The 20,172-nt window shown below is 51.8% G+C and overlaps 1 pseudogene across 1 annotated transcript in view; it reads left to right on the top strand.

The window, feature by feature from the left end:
* Nucleotides 1-16,366, top strand: part of LOC306815274 (olfactory receptor 14I1-like) — a 269,530-nt pseudogene extending 253,164 nt beyond the window's left edge. Inside the window, exon 2 of the transcript in view lies at nt 16,300-16,366. The product of the transcript in view is annotated as an olfactory receptor 14I1-like (transcript). The remainder of the gene's footprint in view (nt 1-16,299) is intronic.
* The last annotated feature ends 3,806 nt before the right edge of the window (nt 16,367-20,172 follow it).

Genomic DNA, 20,172 nt, shown 5'->3' with positions numbered 1-20,172 from the left:
GGCACCATTTCACCTCAAATTCAACTCGGAGGTTTGGCAGCCTAGGTAGTGCGAATTGAGGCAAATTTCTGATTGCGGTTATTGAGGTGAGGGGCAGGAATTATCCTATGATGTCTTTATGGTGGTTGTCTGATACCCCTGTTTGGCAGAACTAGTTCTCCATACCAAAAATTAAGTTGATAGCCCTTCGTCAATTGGTTCAAATATAGTGATGGAGAGCATGGGGGCATTGCAGCCTGGTATGCCTTTGCCCACCATGCTCCCTGCTGGATGGGACATTTTGGTCATTGACTTGAAGCATTGCTTTTTCACAATATCCTTGTCCTGAAGATAGGCCAAAATAACTTTTTACGATGCCTGCAGTGAACAATTCTGAGCCAGGGCAGAGATATCAATGGAAAGTTTTGCCACAGGGTTGTCATTGTAGCCCGACACACTGCAGCAGGCTGCAGCAAGGTCTTTCTACTTATCAGGTATACCAAGCAGATCCTTCCATTGATATCACTGTGTTTATCACCAATCTGGATTTACATCCTACAGGTATCACTGGCCAGCGGAATGGCACATGGTCTGATCCTTTGCACATTCTGGAGTGGGTTATTATGCCGCATCAGCTACAAAAGACAGCAAGGTTGGTGCTGGAATTGTTTGCCCGACTGATAATCAAATGCTGTCTATGATGTGTGCACTTGATAGCAGTGGACCCTGCAAGGATTGTATTTCCTTTTGAGCAGGAGTTCTTCGAAGCAGTGTTCCTTTTTATTATTAGCATAATAGAGTTAGAGCAAGAATATTGCTTGCATTTCTTAGATTCTGTGTGTAGTGTTATACATAACCTGGTGATATAAGAAACTAGAATTCTAATAGGTTAAAGAGTGGAGGTGTGAGTTTGCATCTTAGCTTGTTGGAAAAATGCTATAGAACAGTATTTAGTGGGAGAGGTGTTGCTTTTAGCCATTCTGGCTTCTAGCTATTTGCACATTGCTACTGCTTTTGCCATTGCTTGCCATTGCTTTTGGTATTGCCTTTTGAGACTGATGTGCTTTGTAATAAGACGTGTTTTGTAATAAATAACTTTTTTAGCTATTAGCTGCTTTGCTTATTTAGAAGATTACCCGACAAGTAAGAGCCTAAGAGCTCAGAGCAGGAGCCTATAGAGGTCCAGGAGTTAGGTGTCTGTACAGCACCTGGGGGTCAGAAAGAACCTCCACATCTGGAATCCACATGTTTGGCATCAGTATGTTCAGGGGTGCCACTGCCTCCACTGGCCTTTTGGATGGTATGGAAATGGGTTTAGATCACTGTTCCATCCCTGCCCCTTAGGCACCTCACAGCAACTGCAAATCTCCAGCCACATCTCCACAAAGCCATTCTGCAGGATGTCAAAACCTGCTTTTCTCAAGCCCCTCATTCCTTCTGCTGCTGCCCTTCCCTCTTTCAGTTCCCCAGCAGCCTTTCAGCCCAGAAGCTGCTGAGCTCTCGGGATGCTCGCTGCTCTCCAGCTCCCACACCTCCATCATCTCAGGCTCACTGGCATCCAGGAAGTTCAGCAGAGCTCCCTGCCCTGATGCTCTCTGGAAGGTCTCTGCCAGCCCAGGTTTCTCCAGGGCCCCCATGCCATGGCCAGGAAGGGGAGTGGAGGCACTGGGGGCAGATGCACCCCCTTGCTTAGTATCCCATCATTTCTGGCACAGCTAAAGAGCCATATGAAAACTTGTTCAAACTCCAGTGACAGAATCAGATCCTGTCAGGGATACATTGGGCCCTTTCTCATCAAGGCTGACATCAAGTACACGAGCCTTTGATTGGACATTCTCTTTACCAAAGCTGTTGTTCACCTGCCTCCTCCTGCACCCCACGGCAAACCCAAAACAACTGCAGGTGCTGGCCCTGCTGACAAAGTCAATCCTGTGGCTGGGCTCTGGGCTGCTCTCCCCATGGCCACCTCCCATCCCTTCCCTCTGGACAAAGCCATGCCAGAGCACACAGCTGCCCAGAAGCTGATGAAGTCAAAAAATGGCATCAGAGACAACTGTGCAGAAGACCATGGCTGTTCAACTCAGAAGCTGAGAGAACCTGGAACTGACTTTGGAGGACTGCCTGTTCCAGTAAACACCTTTTTCCTTCCCAAGCAGACAGAGTTGACAGAACACACCACCAAGACATAGACATGGTTCACAGATACCCATAGATTACTGAATGTAGGAGGATTGCTTGGCCAAATTGGACAACTTGAGCTGCTCTGACTGCTTGTTGGGGTTTTCTCAGCAATAAGGCAGAGCAGGAGCCATGACAGAGCCCAGAAACCATTGAAGGACCTCTCCTGTAATTGGTACATGCTGAGGATGTGAAGTGTGCACTACAGCCCCATTGCAAAGTCAGCCTGAAGTGCAGTGTCCAGCAGGGCTCTTCCTTGGCTCAGTTGCTTCCCTGGGCTCATGACACAGGAAAAGCTCTCAGACTCCTTCCTATTGATGCTTTAAGTTTTAGTTTTCACATTTCCCAGATTCTGTGCTGACTTGGTGTGGGTCTCCGAACTTCATATTAAGTGTCAATAGGTTCTCTCCACAGTGGAATTTTACACAAAATTACTATTTCAGTTTGAGAATCAAGGAGAACTGATATCCAAAAAGCATAAACAATGGCAAAGTGAAGGGAGTGGACCAGGATGATGCAACTTTGTCAGCTTCAGTTAGACCTGAAGCTCTAACTGGACAATTAACCCCAATATGTTGATGGACCAATGCTTACAAAAGTGTAAAAACTTGTGAGCAGGATCCATCTTGGATCCATCCTGGGTGTAACCCTGGCCAGACTCTTCTACTGCCCAAGGTGTATCCTTTTAAGGCCTCTTATTAAATAAATAAATAAATAGTTTATTCTTTTAATTCTGTGAAGTGCCTGTTCCAGATCAGCCTCTCTAGGCATCACTATAGTGCATAAAGTGACAATCCATCACACAGGACTTAGCTTGGTATCCTTACCTCACGCCCTTTTCCCTCTGAACTCAGCTCCTGGTTGTTTCTCCTAATATCTTTGTAGTCAATGCTATTTTCCCTCCCTCTTTTTCTCCACTGGACATCAGGCTTGGCTGCCTGGAAGGAGAACTCTTCAGGATGGGAGGCAATGGCTTGGAGGGAAGGAGCATAGAGGGAAGTGACCTGGAAAGATTCTTGGCAGCACTGTTGGGAGATAGACCTGCAAAGTGAAGATAGAAATGGTAACAGAGGCTGCAATGCCAACCTAAAGCATCTAAAGCTCCATAATTCATGGCACACATTTCCTGGAAACTTCTAAGTAGCTGCCCAGGGAAACATGCTCCTGCCAGCAGCCCCTTGGGGCAGGCCAGGGCCACACCCTGACCCACTTGCACAGAGCTCTCAGGGCAGCAGCCTGGCCTCTGGGCTGCCCTGGGACAGCAGGGAGCCCAGAGCCCTGTGCTTCCAGCAATGGCTCAGCTGCACATGCAGCCTCCTGCTCCTCTCCCTGCCCCACACCTGAGCAGCCCTGCAGCTCCACGGGGCCCTGGGAGCAGCATAGCTCATGGCAGGGGGCACCTGCAGGGCAGAACTGTTCCCTGGCAATGTGCACAGGCTCTCCAAGCTGGCACAAGACCCTTCCTCCTGCCAGAGAGTGACCCAGCTCCCACCTTACCTCTGTGTGAGGCTGAGCCATGTTCACAAAGGAACAGGTGAGTTAGATGACCTTCCTCCTTTATCATACCATATACATGTCCAATGGTTGAAGCTCTAGAGGGACTTTTGAATTCTTGAGAAAATTTCTTTGTTTTTATTTTTCATGGATCTAGCCTGTGTTTAATTTCTCTGAACACTATTGAGTTATCATGTCAGAAGGGAAAGGTGGAAAGCTTCAATGATAAAAGGGGAGGAAAGATTTCTTCTTGATGGTGGCCTTTTGTGAATACCCAGTAAAGACCACACAGCTATGACTGCTATTTCTGCAAATGTCAAAGAGCTCTCAGCAAGTAGGCAGGCCTTGCTGGTGTTTTTATAGCACTGTAATATCATCCTCAGTGTTGGACCCAATCACCAAGCAGAGGAAGAACAGGAAATTTATCTGTAGTGAGACCAAACACTGATGGCTAAGAAAGAAACAAGACTTGCATATCCTGACCATGTTCAATTTGTGGTCAACTGTGGCCACAGTCCCTGTCCTGGCTGACAGTATGAGTGATTTGGCTACTGTCAAAAAGGAGAAAGCAGAGCAAACTAATGACAGAATGTTGTGATGCCATGGGCGTCCTTGCAGGATCACCTGTAGCTGTCAGACACCAACTCTGACACAGGGCCAGCTCTGACCACCATGGACCAATATTCCCTGAACACTGGTGGGATTTTTCTACATTTTGGTCAGGCCTTTCAACTCCTTTCTATCCTCACCTTTTCCTTCTGTGGCCTTTCCTTTTCCAGTAGAATCCATGTTTGAACCCATGCCTGTGTCTCACAGAAGTATCTCGGTTGAATTTGGGAACTGTCTGGGATAGACAGTGACAGGAGCTGGTCCCCAGCCCTAGAACAAGGTGGGGTGACTCCAATGGCCAGCAGTGGGCAGAGACAGCAGAGCCAGACGTGTCTCCTGCTGCGTCTCCAGCCGCTGTGTCCGTGTCACCCACAACCTTCCCAGCCCCAGCGCGGGGCTGCCCCTTTGTGACGCGCTCGCACCTGGTTCTCTCGTTTCCATGGCCACAGAACCCCCACCCCACCCCACCCCAGCTCCATCCCCTTCCCTTCCCAAGGGCAGCCAGCCCTAGGCCCGGGCAACCCTGAGGTTTTGACACTGACTAGGAAGTTGATGCTTTCCAAAGTTTCTTTTCAAGGCCTTCATTTATGTCCTTCCTACTAAGTTCTGGACTGAAGCTTGTTGGTTAGGAATTTTGTTTATTTCTCTTAACAACAAATAAAATACTGGGACACAACCAAGGGTTGGAAGTAAAACAAGCTTTGCACTCTCCAGTAAATGACCCCTGAATTCAGCTGGCCAGTGTCATTTAGAGAACAAACTGACCATCCAAATGTTCCACCTTTGCTCTGCTTCAGTGCTTCAGGGGTTTATTCCCTGCTTTCTTTATTGCAGAGACAATGAAACACAATATAAACAGGATTTGCCTCAAAATATTTCTGATCTTGGTGCTTCCTGGCAATTCAAAATTTTCTTAATGGAAATAGCATGGGGCACGTTCTTCTGAAATACTCTTCAACAGAGTGGTTAAAACTGATCATGCTTGATTTGGCAGAACTGAGCATGAGCCAAGGGACCAGTGGGTCTGATCTCTTTTCCTGCATCAGCAAAATTATTTATTCAAGTCTCATCTCTCCTACCTCCTCAAAGAAGCTTTTCACTCTTTATTCGCTGCTCCCAATATTTAGAGGCCCAATATGATCAGTGTGTCTGTTGGGTGGAAATTGGCCATGCAAAGGTTCTCCTTCATTGTGGCAGGGGTTTATTCCTGCTTTCTTTCCTGCAGACACACCCAAACCCAACACTGCAACACCAGCCTTAAAATGACTCTCATTTTGACTGTCCCTGAAAATTCTGAACCATCCTCAGAGTGTTATCTGTGGGGGTTAAAGTTGGGTGGACGGTCATCAGGACAGACTCAGGAGCTCGCTATATTCTGGTCATGAAGTTTGTAGTTTATTGTAAGGGCGTGGGTATTTGAGGGAGTGAGTGTAAGAGAGAATAAGAGAGCAGAGAGAATAGAGCATAGAGAGAAGAAAAGAGAGGATAAGGGAGTGATTTACCGTTTACAATATAATAAGTATTCTTCTATGTTGAATATTGTAATTTCCATTAACCAATCTACTATAAAATACTAATTTCCTAATATTTGCATGCAACCTATAGGAATTGCACTATGACCATGTTTTATGGCTTTCTTATACATAAACCTTATCTCTAAACCTTTCCTGCCATACTTGGAACAGGATGTCTGTTAGCTCCTTGGTATTTGTGGCATTTGACATTATCTAAACAAAGGAAGAGGCCTTAAACCTTCACATCTATTTCCTCGTCCCCAACAGTTTCCCTGCTCCCAGGGACAGGCTCCAAGGCTCAGCCCTCACTTGCACAGAATGAGGAAGAGCTGCTGCACTTGCCAGTGGCTCAGGGGGCTCACGATCAGTGCTTTGAATGCAGCTTTTGTGCACACTCTGCCTCCCTGAGCCGAGCAGCATTCCTGAGCATGGACACCCCTGCTGCAGCCAACATCCTCCCAGCACAGCTGCAGGAATGAGATTGCAGCAAGCTCTGCCTGAAGGAGTGTCCAGTCTGCTGCAGCCCTGCACCTGCAATGGAATCACCTTGTGCTGCCATGGGGGAGCAAAGGGGGTGAGGGGCTCTTTGCAGATGAGGGTCTCCTCAATGTGCTGCTTCTGCTCCTCCCTGGGCCTGATTCAGCAGCTGGTGCCTTCCCCTGCAGCTGTATCAGGAGCCTGCCTGGAAAAATGACACTGCCAGTGCAAGTGACAGCCACCCATCCCTGCCGTGGCTCTGCCCACAGGGCGTTCTGCCTACCAAGTTGCTCCAGGTCAGGTGATGTTAAACAACATGAAAATACCTTAAAAAAATGCATTTTCCACATTCTGCCAAACTCATGGCCACACAGTCCACATGTTGGGGGCAGACTGCTGTCAGCAGAATGGGGGCAGCCCCAGCAGCTGCTCTCCCCATGGCTGGATGGCCATGGCAGTGGAGGCGAGTCTCTCACCGTGCCTACTGCTGTGGCACCCAGTGCTCTGCAGTTGTTCCCACTGAACTCAGGGTGCTGCTACAGCAGCAACATCACTTCACACATTTGATAACAAAGACTTTGAATGGCATACAGGACTTGTTCAAAGAGCTACTTAAAAAAAAAAGGGGGAGGGGGCAGGGGAGTTAGAATAGTTCACTCCTTATAATACAAGCATACATGGATTTAAGCAGGGACATTGGGTTAATCATATGGGGACTGGTTTGAAAGCCTTGTCTCTAGCTAGATTTTTTCAGGAGAAAGGAGTAGATAAGATTTTGTAACACGTCTGTGAGCAAGTCTGAGCCAGAACTCAAAGCACAAGACAAATACTCCCAAATTTGCTACCCATAGGGAAATGAAGCAGTAAAGTAGATAAAAAAGTGCCATTGCAGCTAAATTGCCTGCATTTATCTCATGGTCCAACCTTTCTGTACAAAAGCACCTCAATTCAAATGTACAGCTGAAGATCAAGGAATGAAAGTGTTTCAAGAACATTTAAAGCCTCGTTCCCTTTACTTTCAAGGAAAGGGAGATGCTAAATTCCTTAAAAACACCAATGTGGGTCTATTTGGGACTGCATCCTTCAAAACAAGGAATGGAGGTTTAGAGCTGCAGAACTGTTTCCATTGGAAAACTCCTTTAAGACCAGAGAATCCCCCTAATAAACTGAGGCTGCTAACACTGCCAAGGCCACCACTAAAGCATATCCCAGGACAGGATGCTCTTGACCTTCTTGGCCACCTGGGCTCTTGCTGGCTCATGTTCAGCCACTGCCAAACAGCACCCCCATGACCTTTTCAGCTGGGTGGATTTCCAGCCACTCTGCCCCCAGCCTGGAGCCTCCCATGGCTGTTGTGGCTGAAGTGCAGCATGGGGCACTTTACCTTGTTGAACCTCACACAGGTGGCCTCAGCCCATGGTCCAGCCTGTCCAGGTGTCTCAACAGACACTTCCTATCCCCCAGCAGATCAACAGTCCCACCCAGCCTGGGTGCCTCTGTTCCCAGGAAACTCGCTGACCTGTTTGGCATGGACACTTTTGTGCAGAGCCCCGGCATTGGGAGTGGAGGACTGGGCTCCTGGCCAGCTCAGGGGGCCTTGGCCCAGAAGCCCCAGCAGGGGCAGCTGAGCAGCGCTGCCCCCAGGGTCACTGCCAGGGAGGAGGACAAGGGGAAGGGCCAGCAGGGCTCAGCCTCACACAGAGGGAAGGTGGGAGCTGGGCCACTCTCTAGTGACCACCCATTAGATGGGTTGATTTTAAAGCTGTGTGTTCACCTCACTCACTTTGTCTGTTTTACCTGATCTATAACTTCTCATTCCCTATCAACAACTCAGATGAAGGCAAGGAGTTCATGGAGTGTGGCATGCTCTGTGCACACTCTGAAGCTTCATCTGACTGCATCAACAACCCTGCCAGCCAGGAAGGACAGGGACACGCTGGAGCAGAAGCCCAGCATGGACACTGAGGGGCTGCGAGGGATGGAGCAGCTCTCCTGCAAGGAAAGCCTGGCACAGCTGGGCTTCTTCAGCCTGCAAAAGAGACTTAGGCTTAGGCTTGGCCCAACTGTGGCCTTCCAGTACCTGATGGCAACCTACAAGAAAGCTGGACAGGAACTTTGTATAAGGGCAGGCAGAGAGAGCACAAGGGAGAATAGATCCAAAGTGAAAGAGAGTAGATTTAGATGAGAGATTCAGGAAAAAGACTTTCCTGGAACAGGTTGCCTAGAGAAGCTGTGCGTGCCTCACCCCTGACAGTATATGAGGCCAGGCTAAATGGAGCTCAGGACAAGTCGGTCTGGTAGAAGGAGTCCCCAGGCACAGCCCGCCACTCGCCTTGGCTTGCAGGTGGCCATCAAGTGAGATGGCTGGGATCATATCTGGGAGTGGGCACGGCTGGTGAGTGAGCGGCACCAGCGGGAGCAGCCAGTGGGGCGTGCTAGGCAGGGCGAAGGCCAGGCCCGGCAAGGGGAGTGGCAGCCGGGACACTGCAAGAGGAGCGAGCATGAAGGGAGTGGGGAGGGAGCGGGGTCCGCGCAGCGTCCTGGGCAGTGGGGACCTGTGGTGGGGCTGGGCAGGGGGTGCCGAAGGCGTGGTGCAGCCCCACTGACGGCATCACAGTCCCCCCACAGCACAATGGCGCCCTTGTGCCCCTGGAGCTGGTGCTCAACTGGATGGTGTCGTGCCCCGGCTTCCGCGGCGTCCTGTGGCTCCTGGAGTGGTTCGAGCTGCCCAACAGCTTTGCGCTAGTTATGGAGCATCCGGAGCGCTGCCAGGACCTGTGGCACTTGCTGGAGGTGGACAGGTCCCTGCCAGAGCACGTGGTGTGGTGGCTTTTCCTCCAGGTGCTGCTGGCCATGCTGCACTGCAACAGCCGCGGCATTCTGCACTGCTACATCAAGGCTGAGAACATCCTCGTCGACCCGGGCACTGGCGAGGTGAAGCTCATCGACTTCGGCTGTGACACCATCCTCCAGGACACCTTCTACACCTGGATGGCAGGTGAGCCCAAAGCCAGGGCCCCTCGGGCAGCAGAGGTTCTCCCCTTTCCTGGCACAGGGGAAAAACAGAGGGAGGGAGGGAGGGGGAATTCTTCATCCAGCTGCTAGACCAGCATGGTACTTCAACCTCCCCCTTCCCCGAGCAGTGCTGCACCCTTGTGGACACAGCTCAGTACTGCAACCCCCACCTGATCAGTGCTGCCACCTTGTAGAGAAAGACTGGTACAGCATGCCCTCCCCACAGTAGTGCTTCCCCCTTGTGGATACAGCATGGTACTGCAGCCACCCCCTCCTCAGGAGTGATGCCCTCTTATGGACACAGATGGGTACTGCAGCTCTCCCTCCTCTGAGCAGTGCTGCCCCATTGTGGACATAGCCCAGTACTGTACCCTCCTCCCTGTTCAGTGCTGTCCCTTTGTGGACAAAACCCAGCAATGCGGGACCCTCCTTCCGAAGCAGTGGTTCCCAGTTTCAGACACAGACTGTAACTGCAGCCTTCCCTTCGAGCAGTTCTGCCCCCTTGTGAACACTGCATGGTACTGCAGTCCCCCCCTTCCCTGAGCAGTGCTTCCCCATTGTGAATACAGCATGGTACTGCAGCCCCCACCTTCCGAGCAGTGATGCCCTCATGTGGACACATACTGGTACTGCAGCCTCCCCCTACTCTGAGCAGTGCTACCCGCTTGTAAAACAATGCCTATTACTGCAGCCTCCCCCCAGTTCAGTGCTGCCCCTGTGTGGACAAAACCCGGTACTTCAGCACCCCCCTCCTCCAAGTAGTGGCACCCAAATTTGGACACAGACTGGTACTGCAGCTTTCCCCCAAGCAGTGCTGCCACTCTGTGGACATATCGTGGTACTGCAGCCCCCTTCCTTGAGCACTGCTGTGCTCTTGTGCACGCAGCATGGTGTTGCAGCCCGGCCACCCGAACACTGCTGCCCCCTTCTGACAAAACTCTGTACTGCAGGCTTCCCCCTGAGCAGTGCCGCACCATCTGTGGACAAAGCAAGCACTGCAGTCCCCCTCCCAGGTGGTTCTGATGCTGTGTAGACACAGCATGATAGTCCAGCACCCCCCCTCCCGCCCCTCCTTGAGGAGTGCTAACCCCCAGTGGACACACCCACGGGGTTTTCTCTCTCGAGGTTTCAGAGGGTGCAGACTCCTTTTATCCTAAACTCCTGGCTGCACGTTGCTCTCTTCCTTTCCCCATTGCCCGAGGTACTAGGAAGGTACATCCTTCCTGACCTGCCTGCCCCACATTCCCTCTTGAACCTGGCATCTCCCTCACAGTTCAGATTTTCACACTTATGCAGACCCTTGTCTGTTTCGGGAGCCAAGCTGTCTGGGCCCGGTAACAAACCTGCTGCTCAAAGTCAGTAGAAACATTGCGACCCATTTCACAGACCTAAACACTCATCCCTTCACCCATCAAATTATTTGTAAAGACATTAGCACACATCTTTCCTCTCACATTGATGTTTCCTGTGCTGGTAACTATCTTTGAAGCCCAGCCTTCGCCCTGACCTCTCTGATGTTGTAGTTCCATAGGCAGAGGTTGTTGTCTCTTCCCCCTTCCATGGGCAGGCCGCTGTTCAGCCATCTCCAGGACAGCAGGGCCCCACCCCACATCACCGTGCCCTGGGAAGACAACATCATTCCAAATGTTCCCACTCTTCGTTTTTCCCAGGCATTTTGTTCTGCCAGTGGGGTTTGCTGCTCATTGCCACAGGAAAAAGGAAACCCCTGTGACACTGTGGGGCCCCATGGAACCAAACATCCATTGTGACACCACAGAACATCACTGAACCAAGAGTCCATGGTGGCACAACAAGCCTTTGTGGAACCAAAGAGTCCAAAGGACTAAAACAGATATTGCATGGCTCTGCCTTGGGAATATAAATCTCCATGATGGCATCTTGACACACACTTGAGAAGGGTGTCTGTTTGTAGTGGGGAAACTCAGGAGTTTTAGATTGCTCCAAAAAGAGTAAAGGAAGTAAACCCCTGTTTGCTTGAGTGCAGCCAGTTCTCCAACCAAAGAAGGTCCCAGGTGAGTAAGGACAGACAGGATGGCGTTGGGCAATGTGGAGCAAGATTGTCCGCACTGGGTCAGTCCTCAAGGAACAACTTCTCTGAGCAGGCCAGATCTCCTGAGAAGAGACCCTGGATCAGTATCATTCACAGAACTCTGCAATCAACTCTGCTCTAAAGAGAAACAGTAATCAAAGACATGCTTTAAAATAGGAACACTTATTTCTGAGAAGCTCTTTGAAATATTTCTCCATAACTGTAGAAAAAACTTCCTTATGAACTTCACCAGAGCATTGGGAAATCAAGGCAGAGCCATGGTTTTGTCAGGACTTGCTTGATCCCAATGAGCCTGGTGGTGTATTTGGTGCTGAGCGCTTGAACCTCAGGGCCTGAGAGAAGTCCAAGTCAGAAGAAAAACCCAAATGCCTCAAAGCATAAAGGGGCCCACTGAGGTCCATCTCCACCGCAGGTTCCTCACTGACTCCTTCGGAGAGAGAATTGGAGGACATGATTGCCCAAAAACCTCTCAGAGAGCCAGAGAAGAAAGGAAAAAGAAAAGTACCTTAAAAAAGCTGAAGTACCTTGAAGCATTAATGATCCCACTGAGTATGATTACTGACAAAGGCTCTCAAGGGACTAATTAAAGCAGATAATTGGAGGCCATGATTGCACAAAGCTCTCAGTGACTGCAAGGCTAAAGCAAAATGCAAAAACAACCTGCAGTCCCTGGGAGCATGAAGGAGCCGCCAGGGCCATTCCTGACCAAGGCTCCCCAGGGACTGGTCCCAGCAAATCCCTGAGGCCACTGGGATGTGGAGGGGACACTGAGGGCAAGACAAGGTGTGAAAGTGTCCAGCCTTGCTGGTGTTGTGCCAGGAGGCCCCAGTGTCTCAGGAAAAGGTGTCTCCTCACAGCCCTTGGTGACACAGACCCTGCTGTGCCCCAGGGCACCACGACTTGGCTTCTCTTTGTCCCCACCTGTCATCTCTGCCTCCAGTTCTCTGCTCTGATTGAGGCTTGGGGACACTTTCTAAGTCGTGTACCTCAGTGGGACCCATTAAATCTTTCAGAAACTTTGGAGTTTGATTCTCACCTGGAGCTCTTGAGAGGTTTCTTTATCTCCCTCTCAGGGACTGATGTTCAGGGCCTCAGCACAAAGCCCAAGAGGGTCAATAAGTCCTTGTGCTGTGTCATGCTGATGAGCTGGGATGGGCTCCTGACACAGAGGCAGCTCCTGGCAAGGGCAGCACTGCAGAGAGACAGCTCTGCCCAGGAACAGCTCCTGTGAACAGACCAGCAGGGCTGGGGCTCTGCCTGCATGTACCCCGTGCACAGCACAGAGGCACAGAGGGGTTAAACTCAGCCTGGCTGGGGGCACAAAGCAGAGCTCAGTGAGGGGTCACTAGAGCAGAAATCCTCACAGTGTTTGAAACAGTCACTCTCTGGCTGTGGGAAGGTAAGCTGCAGTTCCTGCAGGGATTTCCTGAAGCTGGCACATGCCACAGCTTTCAGAACCTTCCAGGAGGACTCTCAGACCTGCTGAAGTGCAGGGGATGTGGCCCTGGGCAGGGCTGGGTTTCCCTGCTGCAGCACCCAAGGCACAGCCCCAGGCAGCTCCCTGTGTCCAGGCTCTGCTGCCAGGCTTAGCAGCTGTGGCTGCAGCCAGGGGTGCCCAGGGCTGCCCTGCAGAGCAGGGTCCTGCAGCCCAGGGCTCTGTGCTGGGGCAGGGACTCTGCTGCCTGCCAGGGACAGCTCTCAGCCAGCCCAGAGAGCTGCTCCCAGCGCTGGGCGAGAAGCTGTGGGGACAAGGAGCAACCCTGAGCAGGGCAGGTGCTGCTGCTGGAGGTGCTGGGTGGGGCAGGGCTGCCCCCAGCTCCAGACCAGCCTGGGCACAGCTCTGGAGAGCACTTCCCAAAAGAAGGTGAGCCTGAAATTGCTGTAAAGATCAGGAGATTTCTTGAGAGTGTTTTCAATTTACCTCCTCGGAGAAGGATGAGAAGGCTGCGGTGATGACAAAAAGATTTTTGCTTTTTATACTTTTTTTTCCTAGTCTTGTAACTCTGTAAACTATTATTATGTACTTACATAACTAAAATGTTTTAATATCTCTAGTACACCTTCTAACCTTTCTTTTAGATTTTTTTGAACAATAAGCTGACCTTCTAAATACATTCCTGAAATAATGTATAGTCTTATTATCAGGAAAAGGACCTACAAGAACATTGTTGTTTTTTTGTTTTATTTTTTTTTTAAACCAGAATGTGAGCAGTCATAGAAAAAATAGGGGCAAAGAAGCCCTTGGAACTACTCCAATGAGTTGACCCAGGGGTGTGTAACAGGGGAAACGGAATCTCCTATTGGATGTTCCTGTTATATCCTAGTTAATCAGCCTTAATAAATTGTTGGAATTTGGGGCTGGGTGTGCCACATTCCCACTGGGACACCTAGAAGCTTCCAATAACGATGTTTTGTACTTTACCATTCTAACACTCTTGCGAGGGTTTTTTTCTCTTTTGATTGTAGACAATTAAATAGACAACAGGGGGATGAGAGAAGCAGAACAGGAATTGTACTCAGAGAATCACAGAACATTCAGAGCTGATAGGGACACACAGGATCACTAAAGTAACATTTGAACATTTACAGAGACTTCAGATCTGTAACTTTGTGTGGTCAGTCTCTCTGCTGGGAGCCTCCCAAAGGGCCTTCAGCCGCTCCTCCGCCCTGGGCAGCACCAGCATCCCCTTTGCAGGGCCCAGCAGGGCTCTCCTGAGCTGCCCTTGCCCACCTGCAGAGAGACCCTGCCCCAGCAGGGCCCTGCAGACAGGCAGGTTTTTGTGGGACAGGTGAGGACACATAGGGTGGGATGGGCTCTGTGAGCCTGGCAGGGCTCTCAGGAGGGAAATGTCCAGGCCCAGGGAGATGCTCAGGGAAGGAGAGGGGGCTGAAGAGAGCAATGCTGGTGGCAGGAGGGCACTGTTGGTGTGTGGGAGATGCCATGCACAGCTGGGTATGGGAACACTGCCCTGAGTGCCCGTCTGTCTCTGCCCTGCCCTCCTGGCACAGCACCACAACATCTTCTCTTGTTCCTGCACTCCCCTGATATTGTCATTGTAATCTGCTGTTCTCAGGGAGGCTCTGGGATTGCAGCACTGAGTCAGGCACTGCCCTTGGGATTCCTGCCAGGCAGGAGTGTCCATGGGCATGGGGTGTCCAAGCTTCCCTGTGACCTGTGGAGCTGAGGGCAAAGCAGTCCATGGGAAAGGGGAATGAGCTGAGCCCCTTCCCTGAGATCTCATTATGGGCACACCTGGGAGTCTCCTTGGTGTGTCCTTTTAAGCTCTGAGATGCCCTCCTGGATACAAATGTGTGCCAGAGCCTCTCTGAGTTCCCTGAGTGTCCCACGGGGAAGTGCAGAGATGCCACAGCTGAGGAAATGCTGTTGGGATTGCCAAGGGAGCCGTGAGTGTCCTTGGCAGAAGGAGGTGCTGAGAACTTGCTCAGATACCTTTAGAGAGGGTGAAATATTCAGAGATCCCTCTGCTCTGGGCAGGGTCTGGTTTATCTCAGGGTGGCACAGGAGTGTGACTGTGCTCTGATTCCAGGCAGAGGGGGAAACCCAGGGCAGTTGAGAACAAGCCCAACCTTGCCCTGAGCCACAGGGAATTCCTTGTCTCTTACATCTCACAGGGGCAAACTGTGAGTGCAGCAGAAATGCTGGGGATTTCTGTCCTCGGAAAAGCAGCAATTATGTGTGCCTAGGAAAACAAATCCTAGAACCAACTCCTACCATACCTTGGACTTGGGAGTGCAGAAGTTATCAAGACTTTCTGCATTAGGAGTTATTCCACTGACAAATCCCAGATACTCAGCCTTGTCCCTCTGTCACACAGCCACAAACCCAGGGCAGCAGAGCAGGGATGGCTCCTTGAGAGCCACCATGTACAGGCCTGGCTGCTCCTGGCAGTCTCAGACAGCACAACTGGAGCACAGTCAGGCACCTGGGTGAAGGTTTTCCCAGAGCAGGTGCAAGAGTGAGTGAATCACATTGGGAAAACTTACAGGGAATGGCCCAGATTTGGGTTCAATCAGCCTCTGCTGACTTGTCACAATCCTTTATCCATGAACAGGTCCCCAAGGCCAGAGAAAGCAAATGTCCAACAGCAGCTCCATCAGCCACTTCCTCCTGCTGCCATTGGCAGACATGCGGCAGCTGCAGCTCCTGCACTTCTGCCTCTTCCTGGGCATCTCCCTGGCTGCCCTCCTGGCCAACGGCCTCATCATCAGCGCCGTAGCCTGCGGCCACCACCTGCACACCCCCATGTTCTTCTTCCTGCTCAACCTGGCCCTCACTGACCTGGGCTGCATCTGCACCACTGTGCCCAAAGCCATGCACAATTCCCTCTGGGACACCAGGAACATCTCCTATGAGGGATGTGCTGCTCAGGTATTTCTGTTTATGTTCTTCATTTCATCAGAGTATTTCCTCCTAACCATCATGTGCTACGACCGCTATGTTTCCATCTGCAAACCCCTGCACTACGATACCCTCCTGGGCAGCAGAGCTTGTGCCCACATGGCAGCAGCTGCCTGGGCCAGTGGCTTTCTCACTGCTCTGCTGCACACAGCCAATACATTTTCCCTTCCCCTGTGTAAGGGCAATGACCTGGGTCAGTTCTTCTGTGAAATCCCACACATCCTCAAGCTCTCCTGCTCCAAATCCTACCTCAGGGAACTTGGGCTTCTTGCTGTTACTGCCTGTTTATCATTTGGTTGTTTTATGTTCATTGTTTTCTCCTATGTGCAGATCTTCAGGGCTGTGCTGAGGATCCCCTCTGAGCAGGGTCGGCACAAAGCCTTTTCCACCTGCCTCCCTCACCTGGCTGTGGTCTCCCTGTTTGTCAGCACTGGCACATTTGCCTACCTGAAGCCCCCCTCCATCTCCTCCCCATCCCTGGATCTGTTACTCTCAGTTCTGTACTCGGTGGTTCCTCCAGCCCTGAACCCCCTCATCTATAGCCTGAGGAATCAAGAGCTCAAGGCTGCAGTGTGGACACTGATGACTGGCTGTTTTCAGGAACATTAAACTGCTGGCCAGTTTCTGAAAATCACTTGTAATAACAGCCATCTTTGATACTTCATCTTGGTTTGATTGTGGGGTTATTTTTCCTTCGTTTTAGTTTTATCATACTGTCCATAAAAAAAGCCACTGTGTGTTCCATTGCTCATTATGTTCCCTGTGGCCACAAACTGTGTCAATAAAGGGTTGCAGTCTTCATGGCTTTATATAAACTGTAAGATTTCTCTCCCAGCAAAGATTTCACTAGAGATACCCCATGTGTTCCCTTCTCTAGAGCTGCAGCAGCAATGTCTGTGTGCAGAGCTGGGGCAGACCAGTGCTGGCACAGCAGCTGTGCCCAGCAGCAGCAGCACTTGGTGTTGCCAGTGCTGCTCCCACGCCACTGACCCGCTGCCCTCCTGCCCCTCGTGTTGCTGCAGTGCCTGAGTACTCTCGGGGCCGGGCACAGCCCTGGGGGTGGCAGTGCTGGGGCTGCAGCAGGGACAGGCCATGGGCACTGCTGGGGCAGCGCTGACACCTCAGGGCAGGGCCTGGGGGCTCCACGGCTCTTTGGCCAGGCTCTCTCCACAACACTTGGCCAGGCCAATGCTGAGCAGACAAAACCCCCGTGAGCAGCCCCAGGCTGGCTGTGGGACGGCTGGGGACAAACAGCATGGCTGGAGCTCTGCAAGGTCCCTGCAAGGGGGAGACCTGGCAAGGAGCAGCAGAGCAGGGGCTGATCCATCCCCACTGTGGTGGACAGCCCAGGGCAGCATCCCAGAGCTTCCTCATGCACCTGCCAACAACATCCCCCCTTTGCAGCCCTGGCCTCTCCATCAGTTCACACAGGTGTCGCATCCTTGCAGGCACAGACACGGCAGCACTGGCTCAGCAGCCCCTGTTTGCACTGCACAGAGCAGGCGTCAGCACCCCCATGGTGCTGCTGTGGGGAGATGGAGCTGAGTGAGCACAAATGCCATCAGCCCCTGGGGCCAGGAAGGGCTGGGGGACACCAGGGACACCACTCAGATTTTTCCTGGCTTCTGCAGTAAGCCAGAAATTTTGTTCCCATGAGCTGTGAGTTTCCTGTCCCACTGCAGATGTTGTTGCTCAGAGCCAGGGTTGCCTGGCAGCCACCCCCGAACTGCTGTGGGCATTTTTTTTCCTTCTCCTTTGCTTTCTTTCCACATTCCTGATCCGTATTTCTATCTCTTTCCCCAATACTGTCCCCTCCTCCAGAAAGAGCCCATCCCTGTTGGCCCATTTCCTCTCTGTCCACACTCTCCATTTCAGTTCCTAAATTGGCACCATGGGAACATCCCTCGGGGAGCAGGATCATCCTACAAGTGCTTCAGGAATTGTCTGCAGGGTCCTGCAGTGTTTCATGCTGCTCCCTTGCCACAGGCACCACAGGCAAGGGAGGCACATCTGGGCTGGTGTGTCTGGGTGTGGGGCTCCCTGTTCTGGGCAGTGAGGAGGGGTTGGAGAGGCTCTGCAGGACTGACGGGATGGGCTTTGGGGCTCTGTGGGGAAGCTGAGGGACCTGGGCTGCTGGAGCTTCTGAAGAGGAGGCCCAGGGTTCATCCTGCAATGGCTCCAGGGGTGATTTCAGAGAATCACAGAATCAGGAAGGCTGGAAAAGCCCTTGGAGATCATCAAAGTCCAACCTGTGCCCTGACTTCTCCTTGTCTTCCTGAGCTTTCTCTTCTCCAAGATAAAAAACCCCAACTCCCACAGCACTTGTGTTCCAGACCCCTCACCAACCTTATTGCCCTTCTCTGGACACACTCGAGCCCCTCCATGTTGTTTTTAAATTGGCGGGCCCAGAACTGGACATGGCACTCGAAGTGCTGCCCAACCAGTGCTGAGTACACGGGAAGAATCACTGCCCTGCTCCTGCTGGCCACTCCATTCCTGATCCAGGCCAGGAGCCTTTGGCCTTCTTGGCAACCTGGGCACACTACTGGCTCATGTCCAGCCTGCTGTCTATCACTGCCTCCAGGTTCCTCTCATCCTTGCTGCTGTCCAGCCACTCTGTCCCCAGCCTGGAGCATTTCAGGGCTTTATGTGGCTTAAGTGCAGGACCCAGCTCTTGGTCTTGTTAAACCTCACCTTGTTGGATTTGGGTCCTGGATCCAGTCTAAGTCTCAAGGGAGGTTTGACTCCCAGCTAACTTGGTGTCACCTGAGTAGTATGAGGCCCTAGAGTGTCACAATGGTCTCCATGATTCCATGAGGCCTCCCAGTGTTACAATGTCTCTTTGGTTCCTTGGGAGCCCTTGGCATCACAAAGTCCCTCAGATCCTTGGTCCCCACAGTGTCACAGTGAATCCTTAGTTCCATGAGGTCTCTCAGTGCAGCATTGCTCTCTTTGGTTCCACAGAGTCACAATGGCCTCTTGGTCCCAAGGGGTATCATGGTGTCAGACATGTTTCCTTCATTCCCGGAGTCCCTGAGGAGCAGCACAGGCCCCTTGGTTACACAGGTCCCTGCAGTGTCACAATGGTCCCATCCTTACACAAGGTCTGCTCTGTCACAATGTTCTGCATGGTCCCACAAAGCCCTGCAGTGTCACAGTGGCCTCTTGGTTCCATGAGGCCTCTGAGTGCCACCATGAATTCCTTGGTGCTGCAGTGTCACAATGGAGCCCTGGTTCCACAAGAACCTGCAGTGTCACAGGGATCCTTGGTTCCATGGGTCACCACAGTGACACAATTGTTCCCTTCATTGCAAGAGTACTTGCAGTGTCACAATGACCCCTTGATTCCACTGGCCCGAGGTTTTCACAAGGCTCTCCTTGGTCCCACAGTGTCACAATGGCCCCTTGTTTCCACAAGGCCCTGCAGTGTCACTGTGGCCTCTGTGGTTCCACGAGGACCCAGATTGTCGCAATGGACTCCTTGTTTCCATGTAGCCCCACAGTGTCACAGTGGCCCCTTGGCTCTGTGGTGCCATGTCATACACAGTGTCACTCTGGTCCTCTCAGTTCCATGAGGCCCTGCAGTGTCACAATGGCCCCTTGCTTCCCCAGGGCCCTGCAGTGTCACAATCATCACAGAATCACCCAGGCTGGAAAAGACCTTTGAGAACATCAAGTCCAACCTGTGACCCAACACCATCTTGTCACCCAGACTGTGACACTCAGTGCCATGTCCAGTCTATCCTTAAAGACTTCCAGGGATGGTGACTCACCCACCTCCCTGGGCACCCCATTCCAATGCTCAGTGACTGTTGGGGGTTGAGTGTTTTTCTATTACTGTGTCAATTGAAAGAATTTTTCCCATTATCATGCCAATGGAGCTGGCCGGGTTACACCCAGGGTCTCTGATGAGTCCAGACAAAAGGGGTGGGTGGGAACGGCTCCCGGAGGGGCCTCTGAGGCTTCTGGGAGGGGACTTGTGTTTCCGGCGAGCTGGGAGGAGAACGCCCGGATCTTCAGCCCTCACGGCCGAGCACAGCAGAGCCAGACCCTCTGTGATCACCTGCCCTGCATCTGCCCCGTTCCAGCCTCCTGCCTCTGTAGACACAGCTGATCACCCGGACACACACGGTGAGCGAGGAGCCGCTGCTCCAGCCCGTTCCCGCCCGGGACCGGCGTGGCTGCTGCCGCCCCTCCCCCCTCCCTCCTGCCTCCATTCCCACCTGCCCTCGGCAGATCCGGACTGGGACTAAGCACAGAGACAGCATGCTTGCATCTAAAGGGACTGACACCGAGTTATCTATTCTGTTCTGTTAGCAATTTTAACAATTGCTATTGTTTTCTGCTTGTACAGTTAGATATATTAGTAAAAGAGCTGTTATTCCCACCCCCTTATCTCTGCCTCAGAGTCCTTG

This window comes from Erithacus rubecula (genome assembly GCF_903797595.1).
Source record: "Erithacus rubecula genome assembly, contig: scaffold_112_arrow_ctg1, whole genome shotgun sequence".
Classification (NCBI taxonomy): domain Eukaryota; kingdom Metazoa; phylum Chordata; class Aves; order Passeriformes; family Muscicapidae; genus Erithacus; species Erithacus rubecula.
This window is presented reverse-complemented; position numbering and strand designations above follow the sequence as displayed.